Source organism: Rhinolophus hipposideros, assembly GCF_964194185.1.
Source record: "Rhinolophus hipposideros genome assembly, chromosome: 14".
In the NCBI taxonomy this organism is placed as follows: domain Eukaryota; kingdom Metazoa; phylum Chordata; class Mammalia; order Chiroptera; family Rhinolophidae; genus Rhinolophus; species Rhinolophus hipposideros.
This window is the reverse complement of record NC_138060.1, coordinates 20,051,070-20,076,238: the sequence shown is the minus strand read 5'-3', so window position 1 is coordinate 20,076,238 and position 25,169 is coordinate 20,051,070. Positions and strand designations below refer to the sequence as shown.

Sequence of the window (25,169 nt, the reverse complement as noted above, 5' to 3'; positions counted from 1 at the left end):
ACTTTTTCCAAAATGGATTTCCTCATCTTCTATAGATTTTCTCCTAGACATTTTACTACACATTTTGAAACTTCAATTCAGGAAATAAGACAGACCACTTCTTAGAAAGTTTTTAGAAGTACCACCTAATCAGCTAACAATAAATAAGAAATATATCTAAGAGCTGTCACTGGTAACAAGAATTCCTTTGTTTAAAAACTCTGGGGAACAACACCACATCTAGTCTACCTTCTAATTTTATAGCTATTTTATAACACTCTTTATTCCCACATCACAAAATCAGATTTCCTAGTACTGATAGGAGTGTCTTAGGCTCTCTCAGGACAGGACTTTTGAGTAGAGACAGGCCCTCAATGAGTGTTGATGTAGTGAATTAATAAAGACACAGCTAGCATAAACTTCAATACAACAGAGAGAAATTATGAAGCTGGATGACCCCCAAAATGAAAGCAGAAAGCAACTTCACATCAGCAAAAGTCATTTTAAAAAGCCAAAATAATCTCTGAATAATATAAAAAAATAACAGACCTCCACATACTCACTTCCTACAATCAGATTGTTAAATACGTACGTATCTCATGAATGTGTAATGGCTGTTTTAATTTCTAATTCCCGAATTAAAACCACAAGAATGGCCTCAATAAAGGAGAGAAAGACAAAGAATAACAAGTGTTGGCAAAAAGTGGAAAAACCAGGAACCCTCACATTGCTGATGGTAGACGTAAAATGGTGCAACCGCTTTGGAAAACAGTTTGGCAGTTTTTTCAAAAAGTTAAACATAGTCTAACCACTGTTCTGTACACCTGAAACTAACACAAAATAATACTGAGTATCAACTGTAACTGGAAAAATAATTTTTAAAATAAATAAAGTTAAACACAGTTACCATATGACCCAGCAATTCCACCCTTAGGTACCTAACCAATAGAAATGAAAATATCACCCAGTAAAACTTGTACACAAATGTCCATAATCGCATTATTTATAACAGCCCAAAAGTGACAACAACCCAAATGTCCATCAAATGATAAATGGATAAATAAAATGTGATATATCCATACAGTATAATATCTAGCAATAGAAATGAAACACTGATACATGCTACAACATGGAAGAACCTCAAAAACTTTATCCTACTAAGTTAAAAAAGCAAATCACAAAAGATCATATATCTCCTTTATACAAAATGTCCAGAATAGGCCATCAAGAGAGACAGAAAGTGGGTTAGTGGTTACCTCGGGCTGAGGAGGCAGGGGGCGGAGGGATAGGGAGTTAACAGCTGACGGGTACAAAGTTTCTTACAAAGTTTCTTTTCGGAATAATGAAAATGTTCTAAAATTAAGACTAGGGTTGCAAAACTCAGTAAATATACTAAAAACCACTGGATTGTATACTGCAAGTAGGTGAGCTTTATGGTATGCAAATCACTTCAATAAAGCTCTTTAAAGAAATAAGAGAAAAAAATAAACCTACAATTGTTTTTGTTTTTTTTTAATTTTTTGCCTCAAAAGGCAAGGTATGCAGTGGGGAAGACTTAATTCATCAAAAACAATTGTTAAAAAAAATTATTTTTCTTTTATTTAGACTGCTATCTTTTTAGAACACTACTTTAGTTGTAAAAGAGAAGAAAATAGGGGCTTTTCTAAGATCCAGAACAGACATTAATAAACTAAAGGACAAAGGAAGAAAAATCATTAGAACTTTAAATTCACACTCCTAACTCCACATGGTAGCAGATAACTTGCTCACTCGCGGTAACCTCCGAGCTCTATAATCTTCGGGTAACCACCCTAACCACGCCAGCCTAGGGCCACAGGCATGTCAGGCTAGCTGAGGTCAGGATAAGCATATCTCCAACTTCTAAAACAATATCCAACTTTCTCAGGAGGATTGTACCATTCCACAACCCACCAGAAGTGAAGAGAGGTCCTGTGCTCCACATACTCACTTGCTACAATGAGATTTTTTGATTGTTGCAAATCGAGTGAGTGTGTAATGGTATCTCACTGTGTTCTAATTTGTATTTCCCCAATTAAAGTGAGGTTGAACACCTTTTCTTATGTTCATTGACCACTGGACTTCCTCTTTTGGGAAGTGCCTGCTCCAGTCATTTTTACTAATTGATTTGAAAGAACTCTTTATATATTCTGACAGTTACATGTGGTTAAAATTTATTCTCCTCTGTGGCTCATTTTTTCATCGTTTATATGGTGTCTGTTGATAATGGCTTTAATTTTAATGTAGTCATATTCATCAGTATTTTTCTTTGGATTAGTGTTTTGCATCTGGTTTTGAAGAAATTCTTCCTCACCCTGAAGTCACAAAGATCTCTTCTGTTATCACCTAAAAGTTTTCTAATTATGCCTTTTAAATTCAGTTCTTTAATCCATCTAATATAAGGAAAAGCTCCAAATTCATTTTTTTTCCCCAACATGGAAAACTAATTATTGAGAACTAGATCTGACTCCAATATCTAGCTAGATTCAACCACCAAACAAAATAGGAAACTAATGAGGTCCTCCTTTTGTTGAGGACCTACTATGCTAGATAGTATGTTGAATATTTTATATGTATACAAATATATAATAACTCTGTACATAATTAATATTCCCATCTTACAGATAAAGAAACTGAGACTAAGAAACACGCCCAAGGTGTTAAAAGACAACGATGGGATCCACAGCTGTCTAATCTAATGCCCACGTTCTTTCTACCATACCACATTGTTTTATGTAAAAATTTGATCTCTGGATAAAAGAGGAAACATTTTTATTTTGAGGATGCTACAGTCACTTTACTCTCAAGTTCTACTGATATAGTGGTGCTTACTCATTAACAGGTATTTATCGAGTGCCTATTACTTGCCAGGTATTGTTCCATGTTATGATGATCAAGTGGTGAAGAAAAGAAAGTCCCTCTCCTCTTGGGGACTCAGTCTAAACTGATCATAAATAGTCTCCCATGTCCCTTCTACATGATTCAGTCTTACACACTTAATAAAACCTTCCTCAAAGAGCAGAATGAAAGGACTGCAACATGAATTACAGCAACTTAGAGAAACAGCAACTTGGAGAAATTCCAGCATTCATACTGAGAGAACCTCACAAAATAAAGCATCCCCATGTCTCTTTCCTTCTGCAGCTTAAACTTTTAGCTTTTCAAAAAATGTTTCAAAAGTAATTACTTTAACAAAATGTGACTTCTTGTAAGCCCCTATAAACATCCTGTGCTATTTCTAAACTCCTTTCCTTCTCTCCTTAAAAAGATGCATTTCAATGTACAATAAGTAGTAATAAACTTCTGCTTTAAATACACCAATCTTACGAAGCTTACTCCCTAAGCTCTAGACACGTGTCCAATTACTCGTTTGGAATCTCCATTTTAACATTGCACAGGCAACCAAAACTGAACTCTAATTTGCTTCCAAACCCAACTCTCCCCAAACTTCCCCATCTCAGTACTACATAACCAGCCAAGCCCAAAACTTAGAAACTATCACTGAAGGCTCCCTCACCCTCACCTGTCCATTAGCAAATACGATTGAGTCTACTGGCACTGTATATCATGAAATCAATCACTTCTCTCCATTTTCACTGCCCTCATCCTTCCTAATGCAAACCACCTGGACTATCAGCCTCCCGACTGCCTCCCCTTTCACACTTGAAAGTCCATTCTCCACCAAACAACTAGAAATCTTTTTAAAAGGCAAAGCAGATCTTGTCACATCCTACATAAAACCTTTCACTCGCTTCCTAAATAATAAACTCTAAATTCCTTACGAGGGTCTACAAAGCTGTGCAAAATCTGGTCCCTACTTACCATTCCATCTTCCTTTCATTCACAGTCCCTTTATTGGTTCCTAATTCAGCACAAACTCGCTCCTACCTCAGGGCCTTTGCAAGTGCTATCCCCTTGCCCAACGTGCTCTTCATGCAGCTGTTTCTTGTCCTTCATGTCTTAGTCTAAAACTCACCAGCATATAAAGGTTTTTTCTAATCACCCTATTGGGGATGTCCCCATCTTATTCTTTCACATACCACTCAGTCTACCTGTCAAATACTTATCACAAATACTAGATTCTATTTATTTCCTTACTGGTTTATCTTCCTCCTTTACCACAATATAAGCTTCTGTCTTGTTTAGGTTTTATATGCAGTGCCAACAAATACTTGTGAATAAGTGGCAGAAAAAAGAAACACAAATGGAGGACGGAGAAAGAAAAAAGAAAACATTTCCAATCTACATCTAGGTTTCTACCAGCGTCTTACAATACAGATTTGTCCATACTATAAGTGAAAGTAGAGGTTCCCCATGGGCTAAGTTGAGCCTAACAGTTATATTCTATATATAACTTAACCTATTTGTTAAGTGCAGCTCTAGCAGCAATCTGTTTATTTTACTCAGTGCCATTCTATTGAAAGATCAAATTCAATTATTGCTTCTCTACAACTAGTCTTGGGAGTTACTATGCACACCTAAATATGCCAATGTAAATTAGGAGAAAAATCTGCTTAAGACATAATGCCAAGAGGAGGAAAAGATAATGTAAAATACAACTGTTTTATGCCTAAATTCATTAGAAAATGCCTCTAAAATAGGAAAATGTAATGCAGGGTGATCAGTAAATAGGGATACATGACATTATCATCTCTTTGTATATGTTTAAAATTTCCCATAATAAAAAGTTCAATAAATAAAAGTAAATGTCTCTAAGAAGTCAAAAGAAAGTAAGTATCTCTAAGTCATAGAAATTCTCCTGGCTCAAAGGTACTCTGTTGCCATTTGGAGATGTAAGTGAGTTGATAATTTCTAAGGGTGTTTTCGTAAGACATCAGCTTCTTGGGAGCATCTGAGGACACAGGAAGGCGGGACCGTCCTCCCACCTGCTCTGTGTCACTGCCTTCCAGCCCCAGCACAATCAGCCCAGCACCTCTCTCTGAGTCTCCAATAACCACAGCTCAAACACAGAGCAACTCCAGGGGAGGAATAAAATCAGAAGGAATAAAATCAGAAAGGGTAAATAGTGGACGCATGCAGAAGAGGAAAATGTTTTTTGCTTAAATTCAAATACAACATTTTTCTCCTAGACTTTTGATGAGGTAATAGTTCCCTTTAAAGTGGCACTTCAGATTCAGAAAGGGACTTACAGAAGATGGACGGCAAACATACTAGAGGCCAGCATTCCTGCCTAACATAGTCCGTCCTCTTAAGGATTCCTGCTCTGTAGCATTAAATAAAATGTTATGGCTGTTGGTGGTAAAAATGCAAATATCAAGCCCTCAATTATTCAGATGCACAAAGAACAAAAGAATCTAAGCTGTTCTGGCAATTGTTAACTTTTTTACTACAGAAATACTTTGGTCTATGGGAAAATAAAAACAATAGAAGTTTATTTTTAGTTTGAAGAAAATAATTTTTTAAATCCTATTAGGAAATTAAGGGACTGCAGCTAGCTATGACTTTAAAAAACCAATTATATCCTTACAACTCAATCAATAAACATAATGAGATGGATCCACACCAGCACGTGAAAGATCATGTATGTTTACAAGTCGCACAGGATCATCCTTAAATAAAAATAATTAGCGTGACAGAAATTCAAAACAACCTGATGAATGAAATAAGTTAGCACTTGAACATAAATTGTTTAATTCATCTAAAACATAGTTACTCTCTGAAGACTTTTTAACATTAAAAACCCCTAGAATTTCAATTTTTGAGGAAAAAAGGATGTGAATTTCATAAAAAATAAATTATGGTAGAATTGGAAATCTGTAAATGGAATCATTGCATAGGATTTCATTTTGTCTTTCTTTTTGAGGGTGAGGGGACGGGTGGAGGAGGTACTTGGTCTATCAATGACAGAATTCACATCCAAGAAACCCACACTCAACCTAAATCCCTGAGCCAATCTTAACTGGGGCTTAGGGAAGTGGGGAAAAGGGCAAGGGAAACAGAGGTCCCACCAATTCTTACCATTTCCACTATTGCCTCTCTCCACATCTAGAGAAATAAAAAATGTTGCCATCCCTAACCAAAAATAAGCTTATCAGTGATAGATTCATATCATAAATACTGACGAACACTGAATATGAATGTAGTCAGCAAGAAAGTATATTTAGACTTCGGTGTCCTTGTTCACAAAGTGAGAAGAGAAAGAACGGGGGGAGAGGAGCAATGAGATCCTGAGATCCTGGCGGTGCCTCCTGGGGGAGTGGGGAACAAAGCTTGATTTGAGTAGCAAAGGGAGGAGCACTTAGTCAGAGGTGCCACAAACACAAGCCTGTCACATCTGAGACCTGCAAATGACAGCAGGGCTCTGAGTAATGACTGTGTAATCAGATTAGGGGAGGCCAGTATGATCCTTCAGGTGACAGAGATCTAATCTGGGACACAATTGGGCCTACACACAGATTCACTGAAGTCACGGAAATGAGCAATTAATCACACTAAGAGATCATGGCCACGGTGAAGATAATGTTTCCTTTCATGTTCCATTTCTAGACTGAGTTCAGTTTTGTGGTTCAACACATGGATGTGACTAGGCTAAGCTGGGATTTAATTCTTAGCTTTCTAATGTTTCACTTGCAATCTTAAGATCTTACCCTGTGCTATTAATTTGGAATCACAGCCCAAACTACTGAATTTAGTTCGTCCTACGATAAATCTAAGTTTATCTCCACACATGAATTGAATAAATACCACCTGTGCTGGATAGTTTATGCTGCTACTTTGCCCTACACCTACCCTCCTATACTCTCCCTGAATCATCAGGCCTAAAATCTACATTCCCAACACCCCTTTTCAGCTGTGCTCCCATTAGGCTCTGGCAGCAGCACTGGCAAGAGTACAGGTTCCTCCTTAGTGGCACTCTGAACTCCTGCCGGAGGGAACAGCAAGGGGGGAAAATAGGGGAGGTGGGCTTTGGATAATGGTTTTAATTTTGTTCCTTTCGTATCCAATTCCTAGAATTATATGCCCTTTTGACTGAAGCACCTAGGGTGGTTTCCTGACTAGACACTGACTAATAGCCCACCAAATTCAGAATTTATATAATTCACAGACTAAGCCAGGGAGCTATGCTATGAAACATTCATTCAACAATTTCTTACTGAGCACCTACTACAGGCCAGTCCCTGTTCTAGGTGCTGGAGGTTTAGTCGGAAAGAACACTGACAAAAATCCCTATCCTCAACGACCTCATGTTCTAGTGGAGGAGAGAGACAATGCACATAGGACAGATAAGTGAAATACACAGTGTGAGATAATAAATGCTAAGGAGAGGGCCGGCCCGGTGGCTCAGGCAGTTAGAGCTCCGTGCTCCTAACTCCGAAGGCTGCCAGTTAGATTCCCACATGGGCCAGTGGGCTCTCAACCACAAGGTTGCCAGATCAATTTCTCTAGTCCCGCAAGGGATGGTGGGCTCTGCCCCCTGCAACTAAGATTGAGCACAGCACCTTGAGCTGAGCTGCTGCTGAGCTCCCGGATGGCTCAGTTGGTTGGAGCGCGTCCTCTCAACCACAAGGTTGCCGCAACTAGCAACGGCAACTGGACCTGCAGCTGAGCTGCGCCCTCCACAACTAAGATTGAAAGGACAACGACTTGACTTGGAAAAAAAGTCCTGGAAGTACACACTGTTCCCCAATAAAGTCCTGTTCCCCTTCCTCAATAAAAAAAATATTTAAAAAACAAATACATAAGTAAATAAATGCTAAGGGGAAAAAAATAAGCAGAGGCAGGGATATGAAATGTTGGAGGAGGGTTGAAGTTTTAAATACACAGGTCACTGAGGTGATTTCTGGAAAAAGACCCCAAGGAAGTGAAGGAGCACATATCACAGGAAGAGCATCCCAGGCAGAGGGAACCTGTGCAAAGGCCCGAAGGAAAAAGCCCCGCTAGCATGTGAAAGAACTGCAGGAATCCTATGTGGCCAGAACAGGTAAGAGGGAGGAAGGCTGGGAGTGGGCAGCGAAGCCATGGGAGACTGTGGGACACAAGAAAGGCTTTAGCTATAGCAGCAGACTCTGAGCAGAGGAGTAACATTCATCTAACTTACCTGTTAACAGGATCCCTGTGTCAAGGGTAGACTAATGGGGGCCAGGTCAGCAGAACGGGAATCAGGAGGCGACTGCAATAATCTAAATGAGACCGGATGACAGCTTGGTCACAGTGAGGACACAGAGTAACTTCTGAATATTTATTTTGAACTCCTAAATGATCCTTAAAAAGTCAGGGGCTGGTCCCTGAATCTTGCTGGAACTCATACTAATAGAAATTTCTATAGGATTCCCACCAGGTGAGAATATAATGCCTTTAGCCAAAGAATATCTGATAATTGCAAATTAACATGCTGCAGTAGTCAATACAGGGAAAAACGAATGTATAACATGCCAGGTTTATAAAAATTTTAATATTTTTATAGAAATATTAGGGAAATAGTATAGAAATATACAAGTACCTATAAATTCAGTTTTTATTTAATTGTTCAAGTCAGGGATAGAGTATTACCTTATTAAATATTTCTAAGTAGACAATCTTATGTAAATTTTCTAGAGAGTAAAGAGGAATTTTAAAACTAGAAAGAATCTGGAAGTCCCATTCCCTTCATTTTTGGACCAAGGTAATAAAGGCCCGATATAAATGAAGCTTGTCCCTTCTTCAAGCATCAAAACATTTTAAAGTTGATGGAAGTATTTCTAAAATACATTTTTACTTCCTTATCTTCTTAAGACGGAGAGTCTTGAACATACTAAGTTTTCCTCTTGAAGGAACCCTCATGTTCAGCCCAGATGTAATGCTGGGCCTCTGACTGTTGCTGCCATGCAACCTAACAGTCTCTACTCATCTCCCTCCCAGCTGACGGCGCCTGATCAACAGAAGGTTGGAAAATACCACAGGGAAGAATCACACATAAATGAAAGTGAGACTGGGTAAGGACCAAAGAACAAAAAAGATCAGCTTTGAAACAGGGGCTCTATAACAACTATTTCCAGGACTTGGAAATTTCGCTTTTTCGAGGTGTCGGACTGTGTTCTGAAGGGCTAAGACTGCCCCCACAAGTAAATGGCTGCAAAGGTGATGTATGTGCAGTCCTTCAGAAAAAGGTGTACCCCCAAATGCAGTTCAGCACTTGGGAGAAAGCGTGCAGTTTAAGATAAATTAACCTCCTGACCATTACACTACATACATCACTACATTAAAAAGCAAACTGTCAAGGGTAATATGCACATGTCAAACAACAACTTCAAAGTATAAATAGAAAAGTAATAAGCTGTAATAAAAGGGCACTGCATTTCTTCTAAAACCTCCTACTCCACCACCAAAATTCTCCAGCAGGCTGACATGAACTCAAATTTCTGGTCCCTTTCCTACCATTCTACCTAAACTAGCTTATTTTAAAAATTAGTAATAAAAAGAAAGAAGTTTAAGGTGAATCTGTATTGGAAAGCGAAAATTCACAAAAAAACAAAATTATGAATCAAAAAATAGCAAATGACTTATATATAACAAGCACTCGGCATAATACCCTCCCCTCAGCAATTAAAGAGCAAATAAGGGAGCTGAACAGGTAATACCGAAGCAAGAACTTGGGACCCATTTAAGATACACTATAATTCTTGCCAAGCTGCAGGCTCATGACACAAGTTAACAGTTTCCCCTCCATCCCGTGCCCTGACTGCTGCTCACTCCAGGTCCAGGAGGGTCCCTGTGGGCCTGCCTACAGTTTCAAATATCACAGCGTGGAGATCACTGTAGCCAGCCAGTTCTGGGCTTCCTCTGCTGCTCTCAAAGAGGAAGAGTGGGCAAGAACCTCACCAAAGTGAAGCAGCTTTAGGAGGAAGCAGCACTAAGGACAAAGGCTTGGACAGGGATTTGAAGGAAAAGTTCAGGGTTAGTTTTTATTTTACACTGGGCCTTTTCTCCATTAAAAACAAATATTTTAGCTTATTAGAAATTCTTACACTAACAATAATAAGTATTCACAGACCACTTAGTCCCTAACATTTACTCCCACAAAAATTATTTCTCAAAACAGCACGTTACAAAGATGTTAGCCCCTTCCCACACACATCAAAATATCTTCCCTAGTAGGCTCTTAGTACCTTTCTGACAGCACTTTAACACAAGCTGTTCTGTATCACGTCTCATCCCAGTACTGTAAGCTTCTCCAGGGCAGGGACCTTACTCAGTTCTGCATTCCCTAAAACCTTGGCACCACTGCTTCCCCTCACACTTATTTAGCATTTACTAAATGAATTTCTATGGTATCAGGTCATGGTAACTCCATGAGAAAAAAATACAACTTTCCAACGCAGCAATTTCATTCCTGCCTCCAGGGAGGGGTACTGTCATTTTCACAGAAGAAAATTCAGTGCCTGACATCTGCCTTGAGGCCAGTACTTCTGACTAGTCCTAGTGTGCACACTAGCCAATCAGGAGTGCCCTTTTCACTAAGAATGAACAGAAGACTCTGAGAGGTCAAGAAAGCAAAGTCCCTGTGTAAATTTATTAGGCGTTATCCACTGGTAATTTGCTTGCTCGTCAGTCTTCTTCAAATCCTCTGGTCAAAACATGCCTTCAAGCCACGGTTTCTTTCACCAGTTCTTTAAACACTAGATGGTCCAACTTGCGAGGCTGTCCTTTTATTCAAAAAGCCTTTCACAATACAAAGAACTTGACTAATTGCTTGCTGATTTCTATACAGCACCCCCCTTTTATCCATAAGGGATATGTTCCAAGACCCCCAGTGGATGCCTGAAACCACAGATAGTACCCAACTCTACATACACTATGTTTTTACCTATACACACATAACTTTTCATTTAAAGGAAGAGCTTTATAGCTTCTCTTTGGCATTCTCCAAACTGCCAGCATCATTACTCTTGCACTTTGGAGCCATTAAGAGTTACTTGAACATTACTAAGGGTTACTTTGGGGGCCAAAATAAGGGTTATTTGAACACTAGCACTGAGATACCATGAGTTGGTGTGACAGCCAAGACAGCTATTAAGTGACTATTGGGCCGGCAGCACATATAGTGTAGATACCCTGGATGAAGAGATGAATCATTTCCCAGGCAGGACAAAGCAAGACAGTGCGAGATTTCATCCCGCAAATTAGTCAGTGCACAATTTAAAACTTATGAATTATTTCTGGCATTTTCCATTTAATATTTTCGAACCACAGTTGACCACAGGTAACTGAAACCTTGGAGGGACTACTATACTTTTTTTTCTCAGATAACTTCTTGAAGGAAGTTAATGTGATACTGTTTCTTTGCCACAATTCCAACTCTACAAGTCTATAAATTGCAACTTTTTGTTTCTAGACTAACAAAGAACTTGAGACTTATTGAAGAGTCCAAATTTCCTAAGCTCTCCCCAGCTAAAAATCAGTTCAGTAAAAACCTAGAGCACTTTTCCCCCATAGCTTCAAAATTTATAAAACTTCTCCATTTCTAAACAGGACTGGCTCACGGAAGGTAGGCAGATATTGTAGGCAAAGCCCAAGCCCATCCAACTCTCTTCTACCTGTACTGATGCCTCACCCCGTCTCGGACCCCCAGGTCCTCATCCAGATATGCCCATCATCAGTGTTCTCACCATGGTAACAGCACTGATTTGGTAACAGTGCATCCACTGGATTCGATTCTAAAGCTCAACCTGTGGCTCATGCACCTGTGAACAACAGGCTCTCATCAGTCACACCAGAGCAAAGGAAGTGGACTTGCCCTACTCCATGCCCACAGAGAACCAGATTGCTGATTGCCTCTTTGTAATTACTACCACAAAAAGTAAAGCAAATGACTATGCCCTTCAATTTGATTTTTACTAATGAAAATGTGTTTGTCAAAGATCTAAAGATACGCAGTTATCTTGGAAAGATGATGTTATAAATTAATATAAAGAAAATGAAGTTGAGGAAAGGAATTTTACTAACCTAAAACATTAATCAAAATAGACACTCCAAATAGCAAAATACGACAAAAGACTGATTTATCATTTTAAAAAATTTTCTGAATGTTCAGAACTAACTATAACACTGTACAAACATCTCTGGAGTTAGAAAAAAATATTTCTTAGCTCAATTACAGGTTCGTTGTTTATTCAGACCTCCATTTAACATACATGTATTTGCCATGCACTATCCTCAGTACCAGGGATGCCATGCTGGTTAAAAGAGACCCAATTCCTGTCTTCATGGAGTTTACAGTGGTAAATAGAAGGAACAATGCATTAGTGTACTGTCTAGTTCTCCCACAAGGAACAATAAGGAAAAACATCCCTGGATGAGGTTTTAATATTCTCTACAGTATGGCTTCAAAGCATTTTATAATAAATTAAAATTTGAAAATTAATATATGAAGATGAATTAAAAGTAAGATAATTTTATATAAAGATAAGCGTCATGAAGAAAACCAAACAGTAATGAGTGCCTGGGGAGTAGAGGTAAAGATGTGTAGGGAAGGCTTCATCACTGACCTGAACCCTCTATGATGAAAGGAACTGGGTATAACAAAACTTAGCGCACTTCGAGGGACAGAAAAAACATACGGCTGGGTTGCAGGACAGACAGAAAAGTGAGGTGGGCAGGAAGAAATCACAAAGGGCATTTCATTACAGGCCACAAAAGGAGTTTTTGGATTTTATTCTAATTACTACGGAAAGCCACTGGCAGGCTCTAAGCCTGGGAGTGACAAGATGGGATCTGATTAAACATAATAGTTTCTCATTTAGAACACAATACATTTTCAAGTAGAAATAAAGTTATAAGTAGTGGTGCTGTAGTACTGCTTCTGTGCCTTCATTCAGCTACAATTTATCTACCGTCTACTTACTCTGCAAGGTTGTCTGTAAAGTACGATCAGGAATAAAACGGGGTCTCTGACCTTGAGCTCACAGTCTGGTAGAGATGAGAAACATTAAACAAATAATTACAATTGTAATATTTGTAAGAGTGGAATATGTAGAGTGCCCAGGACAAAGGGTAGTTAATCCTGCCTGGGGGTGTCCAGGAAGAAAGACTTCACAGAAAACAGGAGTTTTATAGGACAGGCAGGGATCGCTGTAGTGCATTCCTCTAAATACAACATCCAAACCTCCTGAGGAACATAAGAAAATTTAGGGAATACCAAAGACACTTTAAAAGTATTTATGTATGATTATTAAGGTGGAATGGGGGGTGGGGGGATGACTTAAACAAGTTAACATAAAACTTGCAACTGCAATTTCACAGGTATTGGTAAAATAATGTTTTTTTAATTAAATTTTATTGGGGTGACAATTGTTAGTAAAGTTATATAGGTTTCAGGTGTACAATTCTGTATTACATCATCTATATATCACATTGTGTGTTCACCTCCCAGAGTCAGTTCTCCTTCCATCAGAAATAAGGCTTATTAAGAACTTCAATTATCTGGTTTTCCTACAACACTGAAATGCAATAGTCTAAATGTCACCTTAACAAGTGGGTCTGTGACTCTGTTCATGTTTGTCTGTTTGTGTGTTATCCATTGTGAATTGGGGTTAAAACTTCAAACATATCAAAACTTCAAACAGAGATTTTGAAAAAATTCCAAATACTCTCCACTAGGTTAAAAAATTGTTAAAAATTTCCTTATTTGCTTTACCTTTCTATGTATGCACATATATATGTATATGTGTGTGTATATATGTATATGTATATACATATATATACATATATATATATATATATATATATATACACTTTATGAGTCATTTGAAAAGTGTTGAAGACATCACGATACCTCACCTCAAAACTCTTCAACTTGTATCTCCCAAGAATAAGGGCATTCTCCTATATAATCACAATGCCATTATCACACCTAAAAGAAAAAAAAAACCAACAATTCTTTAATATCACCTATTATCAGGTACATGTTTTTTAATTTTTAGTACAAAGGGCTTTGCTGAGAACCCTACAGAAGGAATGTATTTTAATAAACTGATTAGATTTATTACTTGTATTTCATTATTTTTATCATTTTTTAATTCAATTTATTTAAACTAAAAACAAAAACAAATCACCCATTTCTCCCCACTACATCCCCCACTTCTGGCAACGACAAACTTGTTTTCTGTATCTATGAGCTTTGTTTTTTTAAGATTCTACATATAAGTGAGATCATACAGTTTATGTCTTTCTCTGACTTATTTCACTTGGCACAATGTCCTCGAGATCCATCCGTGTTGTCACAAACAGCAAGATTTCCTTCTTTTCTACAGCTGAATAATATTCCACTGGAAACATATACTATGAGCTCTTTCTTGATTCATCCACTGATGAACACTTAAGTTGTTTCCATATTTTGGCTACTGAAAATAATGCTGCAATAAACATGGGGGTGCAGGTATCTTTTCAAGTTAGTGTTTTCGTTTCCTTCAGATAAATACCCAGAAGTGCAACTGCTGGATCATATGATTCTGTTTTTAATTCTTCCACACTGACTTCCATAGTGGCTGTACCAATTTACATCCCCACCAACAGTGCACAAGGGTTCCCTTTCTCCACATCCTAACCAACACTTGTTAGTTCTTGTCTTTTTGATGACTTATTCTGACAGGTGTGAGGTGATAGTGATAGCTCATTGTGGTTTTTATTTGCATTTCCCTGATGGTTAGTGATTTTGAGCATCTTTTCATATACCTGTTGGCTATCTGTATGCCTTCTTTGAAAAAATGTCTATTAAGATAATCTGCCCATTTTTAAATCAGATTATTTGGGGTCTTTTGTGTGTGTGTGATTGAGTTCTATGAGTTCTTTATACAGTTTGGATATTAGCCCCTTATCAGATATACGATTTGCAGATATTTTCTCCCATTTAATAGGTTGCCTTTTCATTCTGTTGGTAGTTTCCTTTGCTATGCAGGAGCTTTTTAATTTGATATAGTCCTACTTGTTTATTTTGGCTTTTGTTGCTTTTGCTTTTGGTGTCAGAGTCAAAAAAAAACACAAACCATTGCCTAAACTGATTAATTTATTATTAATTGTATTTCATTATTTTTATTTTTAAAATGTAATACTTTATAAAATTTAAGTTTAAAGTCAGATTTTTCAAAGTTAATTTTAAAAATATTAAAATAATTGTAATCAAATATGGCAAAAAGTATGCAAGTGGTACATGCCAGAGTGACATTTTGGGAGCACTGCATTAGTGGAAGGACACTCTAGGCAGAGGGACAGCCACAGGAAAGGATTTACAGAGGCGTTTGGTCTTGGCGCTGGCGTGAGGCACATGTTGGGAGGGAGATGAGCTGGGTATGTGACTGGAGAGGAGCTCTTCGAGGATTCTGTGCGCCTTCCTCAGGAGTTTGGATTTTACACTGCTAGTAGTGGGATTCTTTATGTGATAAAATCAAGTTTGTTTTAAAAAATCTATCTGGTCACAGTATGTTGGAAGGACTGAAGAGGAGGAGAGACGGGGGACAACTGGACGCAACAGAACAAGGTTTGTCTTTCTCATTGCAAATATATAACATTTTAGTTATATTATGGGTTGAATAAACCTGCTATACTGGTAAATGAACAAAACAAAAACAGTAAAACCTAACTAAGTTTATCTTGAATATTCATGTTGTGGAAATGCAGCATTAAAGAGAGAAAGATAAAGTCAGTAGAGACACATAAATTTTGAAAGGAATCCTTGAGCACTTTGAAGCATTTAACAGAGCTGGCTCTTTTTAATACCTAGTTTCACTTTCTGTAGTGGCTTTCCTTTTCCTTGGCAGGATTCATCACTGGTACTAACATTATGTTTATCAATCACAATAAAAGTAAATATTTCCAAAGAAAACCAATGGGGAAGGGGTGGGGTACGACCATGCAGAGTGCCCGCAGGGCACTGAGAGCAACTCCAGTGAGCTCCATTTGAAGTCCAAGGGGAAGGTTGTAAGGAGTCTTTGGTGGTCTACCTGGCAGGACAGGATGCTGGCCCTTCACTCCTCTTTCACCAGAAGAACTATAGTTTTATTTATTTTACATATTGGGCTTCTTAGAAAGATTTCAATTGAAGAAAGAGTTCCATAGCTTCAAAATATTTGAAAGCCAAGGAGTCAGAACTGCACGTTCTTAAGTTAAGAACTTGGTAATTCAAGAATATGATTCCGAGTTCCAGGGGAAAACTGCCAGGGGACAAAACAAACACAATCACTGAGGAGGAATGTAAAGAAAGAGATCCAGGCAGATAGGCCTACTAGAGGAATAGCAGCTTTAGGGTAGAGTGAAGGGTTGTTAGGGACCTTCGGATTTTGAGGGGCCAGTGAGGCATCCAAAGTGGAGAGGTTCAAACAGCAGATAACGTAAGCATCTGAAGTTCGGCAGAAAGGTGTAGGAGGGCAGCAGGGCTAGGTGAAGTCTAAATATGGATGAGTCCACGGAGAGAGATGTAAAGAGAGAAACAAGAGAGGGTTTGAAAGGTCACAGAAAGCAAAAAGAAAGGATCTGTTTCAAGACAGGACCGTGTGGAGCTATCGAGGGCCACTTCAAGAGGAGACCCTGAATTTGGGGTAGTCTGTGTCCAGAAGCAGAGAGAGCACAGGCTGGACTGGTTGGGGGTGGTGTTCTACAGAGGAGAGGCCAAAGAAGGGCAAGAGGGCCAGAGTAAAGGGTATTGGCCAGGAAGCAAACGAAAGATTAGACAACAGTCCCGGCTTGAAGGGGCTGGAACTCTGAGAAGAAAAGTAGGTCACATGAGGTCAAGGGAAAATCCAGCACCAGAACCTAAGATTTCACTAGTAGAGATGTTCTAGAAAGAGGTCCTTTCAGATAAAGTTAATAGGAAGCCAAAATCAGGGTAAAAGTCAATGGCTGGGGAAGGAGGACAGGGACCAGTGTCTTCAGATCCCTGTTGTGTCTCAGGCCCTGGGTGCAGCTACAGGAGTCGAGGAGCTCTCCTCAAGCACTCACTGCAGAGAAGGGAGACCCACTCAAAGAGGGGAGGCCAGGAGCGCCCTCTGTTTCCCTCGTCACAGCCACTGCTCACAACGGGGTCTGGCAACAGTCATTTAAAGCTTCTCTCGGTTTATACCCAGGAGCCCCTCGGTGCCCTAGAGGTAAATCAGTTATATAGTATATAGTTAATGCCTAGGGAAGATCTAAGTGTACTTCCCAGTTTGTACAGTGTTACTTATATTAACAACAATAAAAACTATGTATACTTTGAATGCAAACGTAACTCATGACTGAGGACTGGAAAACCAACTTACGTAACTCATGACTGAGGACTGGAAAACCAACTTTTAAAGCGAAACAACAAAAATAATAAGTATTAATTACATTAAGAGGTCAAGAGGCTCAGATGCCATAAATGACCATAACAACAGAACACCCAGTTTTTCACATTTCTAGCTTTAGCTACTAGATAGACCACCTACTGCTGCCCATTTTGCTCAATAAAAACGAAAAAACTAACCAAAAGGAAACCATATTCCTGGAAAGAACACCAACCTATTAGTTTGGTTTTTTTTTTTTTTTTTAAAAAAAAAAGGAAAGGATGTCTCTTACAACAATTTACTTAGAAACTCCATATTTTACAAATTAACAAACTCAACTTTTCAAAATATTTGTCAATTCAGGAGTGTAATGACACATAATAAGGACAGAATGGTGTAAAAAAAGCTGCTCACTGGTAATCTGAGGAAACTATATTGCCTAAGAAACAGACTTTCAGAAAAGCCTTACTAACTCTAGAGAACAATTAACCACTCTGATTTTCTTAAGAACTAACCAGTAATTTAAGGCACGCACAAATCAGGCCTGCTTCATGACACCGTCACTTCTTCAAGGGTTTCAAGATAGTCAAAAGCACTGTAATCAAGAAGGAAGCAGGGAGGTGTTCAAGAGGTACTCTAAGATGTCTACACTAATACAGGTAATTAGAAATAACAGTAAGAGAAAATAATGAAAGAACTCAACCTCTTACGCCATTCTCAAAGTGATTAACTGCTCAATTCATAATCCTTAACTTTGCCAAACCTGCCTGCTCTCCATCTATGACTGGACATCTATATTTCACAAATAGAGTTAAAGTAATATAATAAATCTAAAATATAAAGCATTAGCTGTATGGTATCATTATTATATTATTATGTAGGCTACCGAGCCTCTTTAAGTACTAGTTTTCCATTAACACAGAAATGAGAGTGAAATACGGCAAAACCTCTACTAACCGGAACAGCTGGGGAATCAGTCATTGAATAATCATGCCTCTCAGATAGCTGAAGGCTTATTTACAATTCTGAACACACACACTTTTTTGGTTAACTGTCCTGAATAGAATGACCATCAATGACTATACAGTATGATGGTATCCCAAGACCCACAAGACTCTCTGTCCATATCCAAAAGAGATCAGACTGTAGTGACCTTTGCTTTTACACTTTTCCTGTCTTCCACCCTGTGGTCATATTCTCTTCCATCTCTCATTCCAATAACCAAGTGTGTCGAAACCGCATCTAAGGATGGTCCTCACAGCTCTGCTGGCTACCTACAGAGCTCTTCCAAGGGAGATGAATGAGTCCCAGTGTACAGGGTGCTGTGACCTCATTTTACCAGCTGTGGAAATCTTTTTAAAAATGTATTTCCTCAAAAGGAAATTCTGACACACATGCTACAACATGGATGAACCGTGAGGACATTATGCTAAGTGAAATAAGCCACTCACAAGAAGACAAATACTGTATGATTCTTATACGAGGTAGACAGAGCAGTCAAATTCATAAGAGTCATAAAGTAGAACGGTGCTTGCCAGGGGCTGGGGAGAGAGGTGAATGGGGAGTTACTGTCAACAGATACGGAATTTCAGTTTGGGAAGATGAAAGAAAAAGTTCTGAAAATGGATAGTGGTGACAATATTCCTGCACAATACTGCGAATGTACTTAATGCCACTGAATTGTACGCTCTATAATGGTAAATTTTATGGTATGTATATTTTACCACAACTGAAAAAATTTTTAATTTTAAAAATAATGAAAATTTACTTCCTCATTATTCACTATGTTCTAGACAGGCAGTATGTTAAGTGCGTCTGTGCTATCATCATCTAATCACTCCAAGGTTATTTTATAATGACACAAGTAAAAATGAGCCAAAATGGTTTCTTGTAATTATGATTCCAAATTACCATATACTATTTTTAACATGGAAAATGCATGTTTTATAGGAACTGATGTATGAGAAAGAACACTAGCAAAAACTCGGAAGACAAGCAAGGACCCTAGTCTGGGTAGCAAATTAATGTGAAAAAAAAGGAAAAACTGGTAATTCCCAAGTGGCCTTAGCACTCAGCACATATTACATAGCAGCCATCTCAAACACTTTTATTAAAACTATTCAGGGTAAAAAAAATTAATCATAATTTGGAATTCTAATCAAAGTACTTGTTGATAGACACTTTAAATTGAGTTTCAGCAGGAGAAACTCTTGTCCGTGTCATGTTGTCATTCCAAATACGTGACTGTCTTGCACTTCCAAGTGACAACAAACCGCCTTCCATCTTTCATCTAAGACTCTCCAAATGTAATCTCAAACCAAACCAACTTTCCTACACCAAGCAGATACTCTCACCTACCCTATCCGCCCTGTTCAGTCCCATAATTAACCTTTCTCTAAATTAAGCAAAATCATCCAAAGGGACCTGCCTGCAGCACCAGTAGAAATGCCACCATCTCGCCTCTTCATGCACAGCCAAGTGTGGCTCTGAAGCTACACAACTATCAGACCACGAAGTTCAGAAGGGATTCAACATAATCATTTAGCATGATATATAGAGTAGATTGTTTGTTTTTTAATTATGTCCTTGAGTGATCATCTAAAGAAAAAGAGAGCTGAATAAGGTTATAAACATCTTCTTGAATAAAAGAAACTAGAAAATAATTGTACAGTAATCTTAGGTACGTCTGAGTTATATATAGCCCAAGGTTTACAATCAAAGTTGTTAAAACTTCTGCAGTGAAGTCATAATTTTTCTATTAATAACTTGTCTTTGTTCTTTTCCTCTTTCCCACTTTTGTAAAGTTTAAAAATGAACTTGCAACAACCTGACCACATCCTTTCTATTTTCAATCATTTTCCAACGGGGCTAGTACCACTTGAAGCAGCATACAATCATATCAAAATCCCACTCCCCAAAGTCTAATGGTTCAAAATCTCCCAGGTTACCAAAATCCCCAGAAACTTTCATCCAATTTAACAACTAGGTATAAGGAAAAATATTTTTTTCAATTATGAAACGTCACAGTCAGATAACAAATGCAATTTACTGAAAGAAAAATTTCCTGCCGTAACAAAGAGGTACCATTTACTGATTACATGTTCTTTTATTTTCACTTAAATTACCCTGAAATATTGGCTAACTGCCAAATAATTACAGAAAGTAAAATAAAGTTTCAGGAAATTGTAAGATAGAAAATTTTTAATATAAAAACATTTAGCATTCAAACTACCTACCTACAGAATTGTCTTCTGCTCTTTGGATTCTATCCATTTATTTACTGTGAACATAACATGACTTTATCATTAAAACACCCATGAAGTTTAGACAGTTCACCTTTTCTACAGACTTTAGAGTCAAACATTACCTGCTCCTACACCATCATTCTATGGCTAAGCCCAGTCGAGTTACCACTGTGAAAACAAAAATACCTTACAAAAGCAGCAAGATTATGGATAGGCAAAGTATTTTGAAAGAGAAAAATCAGAGTTTACAAGGAAACAAATATCAAAAGAGGAAATTCTCTTTTATATGTATTTTGTTTCTCATTGCACATCTCTTTAGTTGCATTCTTAAATTTTTAATCTGTTTTAAATTAAATATCTGATAATGCAAAAGCTAAGAAATCTAAAAAGAGCCACATACAAAAAAAAGGTGGATCAATAACTCAATAATCAATTACTCTCTTGAATCTTGGGGTAGAATGACCAAATCCAGTTTAGTTAGCTAGTTGGCTAGCTAACTTAGTCACAGAAAAACAAAATTATTTCACAAAAAGAAAATCTTTGAACTTTGTGGACTATGCCCCGTACATCCTTACCACAGGCCTTACACTGTTCCCAACTTTCACAGATGTCCTCACAGCGAAAAACACAGCCTCTAACACCTCTCCTTCAGCAGCAGAACAAGAAAAGGTACAAGAATATGTTTTTTAAAAAGGATTAGAAAATTGTTGAAGTACTTGCTTCAGTGGAGAACATACAAAAAACCTAACTTCCTAGAGATCTAATACAAAAAGCTATCTTTATCATGTTGAATTTTAAAAAAAAAATTACACTTGACAATTTGTTACCTTTTGTTTTTGCTTTCATTGCTAGTTTTAATTATTTCAAAAGCCAACTGAATATCCTGCATATATAAATCAAGTTAATTGCTGTCATTTAAAAGGTTGTTGAAAGCTTTATACCCACATTCTTTAATTCACTGAACTTTTAAAAAATCAATTTTCATTCAATTTTCTCAGCAAATTCCTGGCTTTAAGGAACTGATTCATCTAGTGACACCTAAACTCTGACTTGTTGGGAAAGTTCACGTCAGCAAATATAACACCTGTATTCCAAAAATGGGAAGTAATAGATTAATACTGGGCCTGTGACCACAAGGCCTCCCCAGAAGGACAGGTTCAAACCTGCAAAGTACTGCTTCAGCTAAAAAGTGACCTTCTGATTAAGAAGTCTCCAGGGTCAGAATTTTTAGTTATCCTAGATAGTGAAAACTATAACAATTGTTATAAAAGTGTTTAGGGTCATAGTGCAATGACCGTAACTCCAGGTTTACACACCTGTGGTCCTTCAGCTTAATTATTAATATTGGCCCCTTTCACCCTCAAAAGGGTCCTGTTTTGAAGCAATCCTGATCAGTAATGACAGGAGTCAGAACAGTGGTGCCTTGTGGAGGCAGGAAGCGTGTACTTAATGGGAAGAATGTAAAGGGCGCCCCTTGGGAAGCTGAAAATCTTCTATACCTTGATCTGAGTGTGGTTATCAGGACACACACAGATGTAAAAAGTCGTTGAACTGTATTCTTAAAGATCTTATTGCAAAGCAGACCTCAATAAAAAAAAATTACGATAATTTTAAAAGCACACTAAAAATATTTTTAAATGTCTTATGCAGGTAATAAGTGACGTAAAATATAAAATCATCCTAGCTATAGCTACCAAGATGTTTTTCCTAAATGTATTTTAATAAAGATGCATACTGTGAGTCCTTTTAGGTAGGACCTGTCAAAACATACTGTGATTTTTTTACTGTTTCATTTTAAAAAGTCGCCAAGTTTTAGAACCAAAAGCACACAGAAAAATGACCTATTCAATCCTCTAATTTTGCAAACAAGTACAACCAAACCTATCAAGGGCAAGGGGCTGCCCATAATAATGCGGCTAGTAAATGACAACGGCAGTGACAGAACTGTTTCCTGATCTGGGGCCACTCCCGTTTCCACCAGGCCGTTACTTTTCTGACATCGTAAACAAATGTGAACTCTGAATCTACCTGTGGCCTGGACCGATTCAACAGATCCCTCACAACACGGGGCCACAAGGCGCCACAGAGCACACACGAAGACACACTCATCTTCCTCCTCTCACGACAGCTGGCAGATGAAAATCACATTTTCATGCATTTCACTTCCGATGCAATCAAGTCAATGTATCCCCTTAAAAATACAGTTTTAAGGAGCAGACAACGCAGGGATTGACAAAATCCATGTTGCTTCCTTTCACATCCCGTTGGTGTTGACTTGCTTATCAGACTAGGTCACGGCGGAGCAGGACTCGCGGGCCGGGCGTGGGGCGGGTCGCCAGCACCGCTTCCAGGGGCCTGCAGAGAACAGCCCCCGCTGAGCGAACACCCCGTCTCTGGCAGGGGTGACCTGCCCCGGCTCCCAGCAACGCGCAAGCCCTGCAGGTGACCCGCGTGTCACGGCTTAGTTTGAGGCCGCAGCGAACAGTTGACATCTTGTGCGAAACTTAACATACATGCTTTCCGCGGGAATTGGTTCTCAGAAGGCGTCCGGCCCCCCTCGGCGCAGGCCTTGCTTCTCGGAACACTGCTGGCCTCGCCACAGGCTCCTCGCAACGTCCAAGACCAGACTTCGAGAACAGAAATCGAAACGGCCACGGGTCCCAAGTGGCAGCTCGGGCCCGGCGAGCCCCTGGCGCCCGCGCGCAGCCCGGGGAGGCCCCGCGCGCTCCACCACGCCGGCCCGAAGCCACCGGTTGCGGCGGCCGCTAGGCGCCGGGCCAGCGCGCAGCGGCCCCCGCGGCCCTCGGAAGTTCGGACCAGCGCGCCCCCGGCCGCCGCTGCGGGTTCGCGCCCCGGCCCCGGAGCGAGCCCGGGGGGCGGGTCCGCGGGGGCTCGGCGGGCGGGAGCTCGGGACGCGCCGGGAGGGGCGCGCGGCAGCGGGCCCGGCGCTCCGGGAACTTGGGAGCTCGCCGGTGCCGCCGTCCGGCCACTTTCCTTTCACGCCCGCGAGACTCGCGCGCCGCGCGGTCCGCCCGGGGCTGCTGGCCGCCGCAGCCGCTCGCCGCCGCGGCGAGGCGCCCAGGCGCGCTCCTGAGGCCCGGCCGGCCGGCGCGGGGCCGCGCGAGGCCGCGCGCGGGCGCCGCGCTCCCCCCCGCCCGCCCCCGCCCCCAACGTGCCGCCGCCGCCCGTTGGCGCCTCAGCCTGCGCGCCCGCTGCCCTTCGGCTCCCGGCGGTTTGTCGTCGGCAAAGTTGCGCGGCCGCGTCGAGCGGGGCACCGCGCGGTCCCCCGCCCCAGCGCCGCCGCCGCCCCTTCAGGCCGCGGCGCGGGAAGGCCCAGCCGGCAGCCCCGCTTTTTTACCTGCCGGGAGTTTTCGCGCGCGCGCTCCTCAATCGCTCGCTTTTCCCTCTCTCGCGCTCGTTTTCTTTCTTTCTTTCCTTCTTTTCGCTCCGTTGCACGGGCGCTTTTCTCGCTCGCGCCGCCCGCGCTCGCCCGCTCGCGCCCTCCTTCCTGCTGGGCTCGGCGGAGCGGGGCGGCAGGCAGCTCTCCCCGCCCCCCTCCACCCGCGCTCCGGCGGAGGCGGCGGCGGCGGCGCTCCGCGCTCCGACTCATTCCAATATGGCACGGGCTCAGGGCGCATGCGCCCGCGCCCCCCCCCCCGTCCGCGCTGCTCCCGGCAGCCCGCGCCCCTCGCGCCGCGCGCGTGGCGCCCCCCTGCCCGGCCTCCCCTACGCGCCCTCGAGCCGTCCCTCCCCGCTGGGGCCTCGCTGCTCGCGAGGCATCCGCGGCCTGAGGTGCCGGGGGTCCAGCGCCGCCAGCCACCCCCGCCCCTCGTGGCGCGAGCCCACAACTTGCCGCGGACACCCCCAAGGCCGCGGCGCGGGGCACGCGGCGGCGCCTCGGGCCCAGACGGCGCTGCGGCCCCGCGCCGACGCGCCCCGACTGGGCGACGCGCCCCCGGGACCCTGCGCCCAGCCTGGCCCTACTCCGACCTCCGAGGGAAGGGCCCGCGCACCTCACTTCGGGTTGTGGACGGAGCCCAGGGAACCGAGTGGCGTCTTCGTGTCGGTCCTGGCGTCTGGGCCCGGGCGAAGCTCGCCGCTGGTTTCCGCACGTGACCGCCGCTGGCAAGATGGCATTAGCCCAGGAACGGACGGAGCGGCGGCGGGATCCCAGATGGGCGCGTGTCGCCGTTAGAGAGAGCCGCGTCCCCCCGCTCGGCCCACGTCGGGGGCTCTGGCGCGTCCTCTGGGACCTAAATTGGCACCCAAGTGCCCCCTGCCTGCGAAGTCGGACTCCGGCCCCGCCCGCGCACCCGGTGTCTCCAGGCTTCCGCAGGAGGCGTCCTGTAAATCCGAGTTTTCCTGTCGCTCGGGGCCCCAGCGAGGGGGCACAAGACGGCTGCCGAATTCCGGCAGGAGAGCCGGGACCGGGGGTCGGGACCGAAGCTCCAAGGTGGCTGCGACAGGCCCCGGACCCGGCGGTTGTGTTCCCTGAGCTCGCCCTTCACCCGGCGAGCGCAGGTGCCGGTGGTTCACCCCCGCCCCGCCCGCTCTGGACAGTGCCCTCCGGTAGGGAGCCCCGCGCCTCGGAGCCCCCGGAGGGTGCTGATGGCTCCCGGCCTCCAGGAAGGAGGAGGCGCCCCTCCGCCAGGGGTCTGTGCTGCCAGGTGCGGGCTCAGGCCGCTTCCCACTG

At 41.6% G+C, this 25,169-nt stretch overlaps 1 protein-coding gene across 10 annotated transcripts in view; it reads right to left on the bottom strand.

The window, feature by feature from the left end:
• Positions 1-24,800, bottom strand: part of SFMBT1 (Scm like with four mbt domains 1) — a 100,408-nt gene extending 75,608 nt beyond the window's left edge. The window contains exons 1-4 of one of the 10 annotated variants that reach the window (XM_081072117.1): positions 22,505-22,751; positions 13,774-13,846; positions 12,839-12,903; positions 8,057-8,138 (exon numbers count right to left, since the gene is read on the bottom strand). The gene's annotated coding sequence lies outside the window, so the exon portion shown is untranslated. Of the gene's footprint in view, positions 1-8,056; positions 8,139-12,838; positions 12,904-13,773; positions 13,847-22,504; positions 23,306-23,834; positions 24,111-24,489 lie in introns of those variants that run through there. The other 9 variants (XM_081072118.1, XM_081072123.1, XM_081072125.1 and 6 more) reach the window with 9 other exon arrangements.
• Positions 24,801-25,169: the final 369 nt, after the last annotated feature.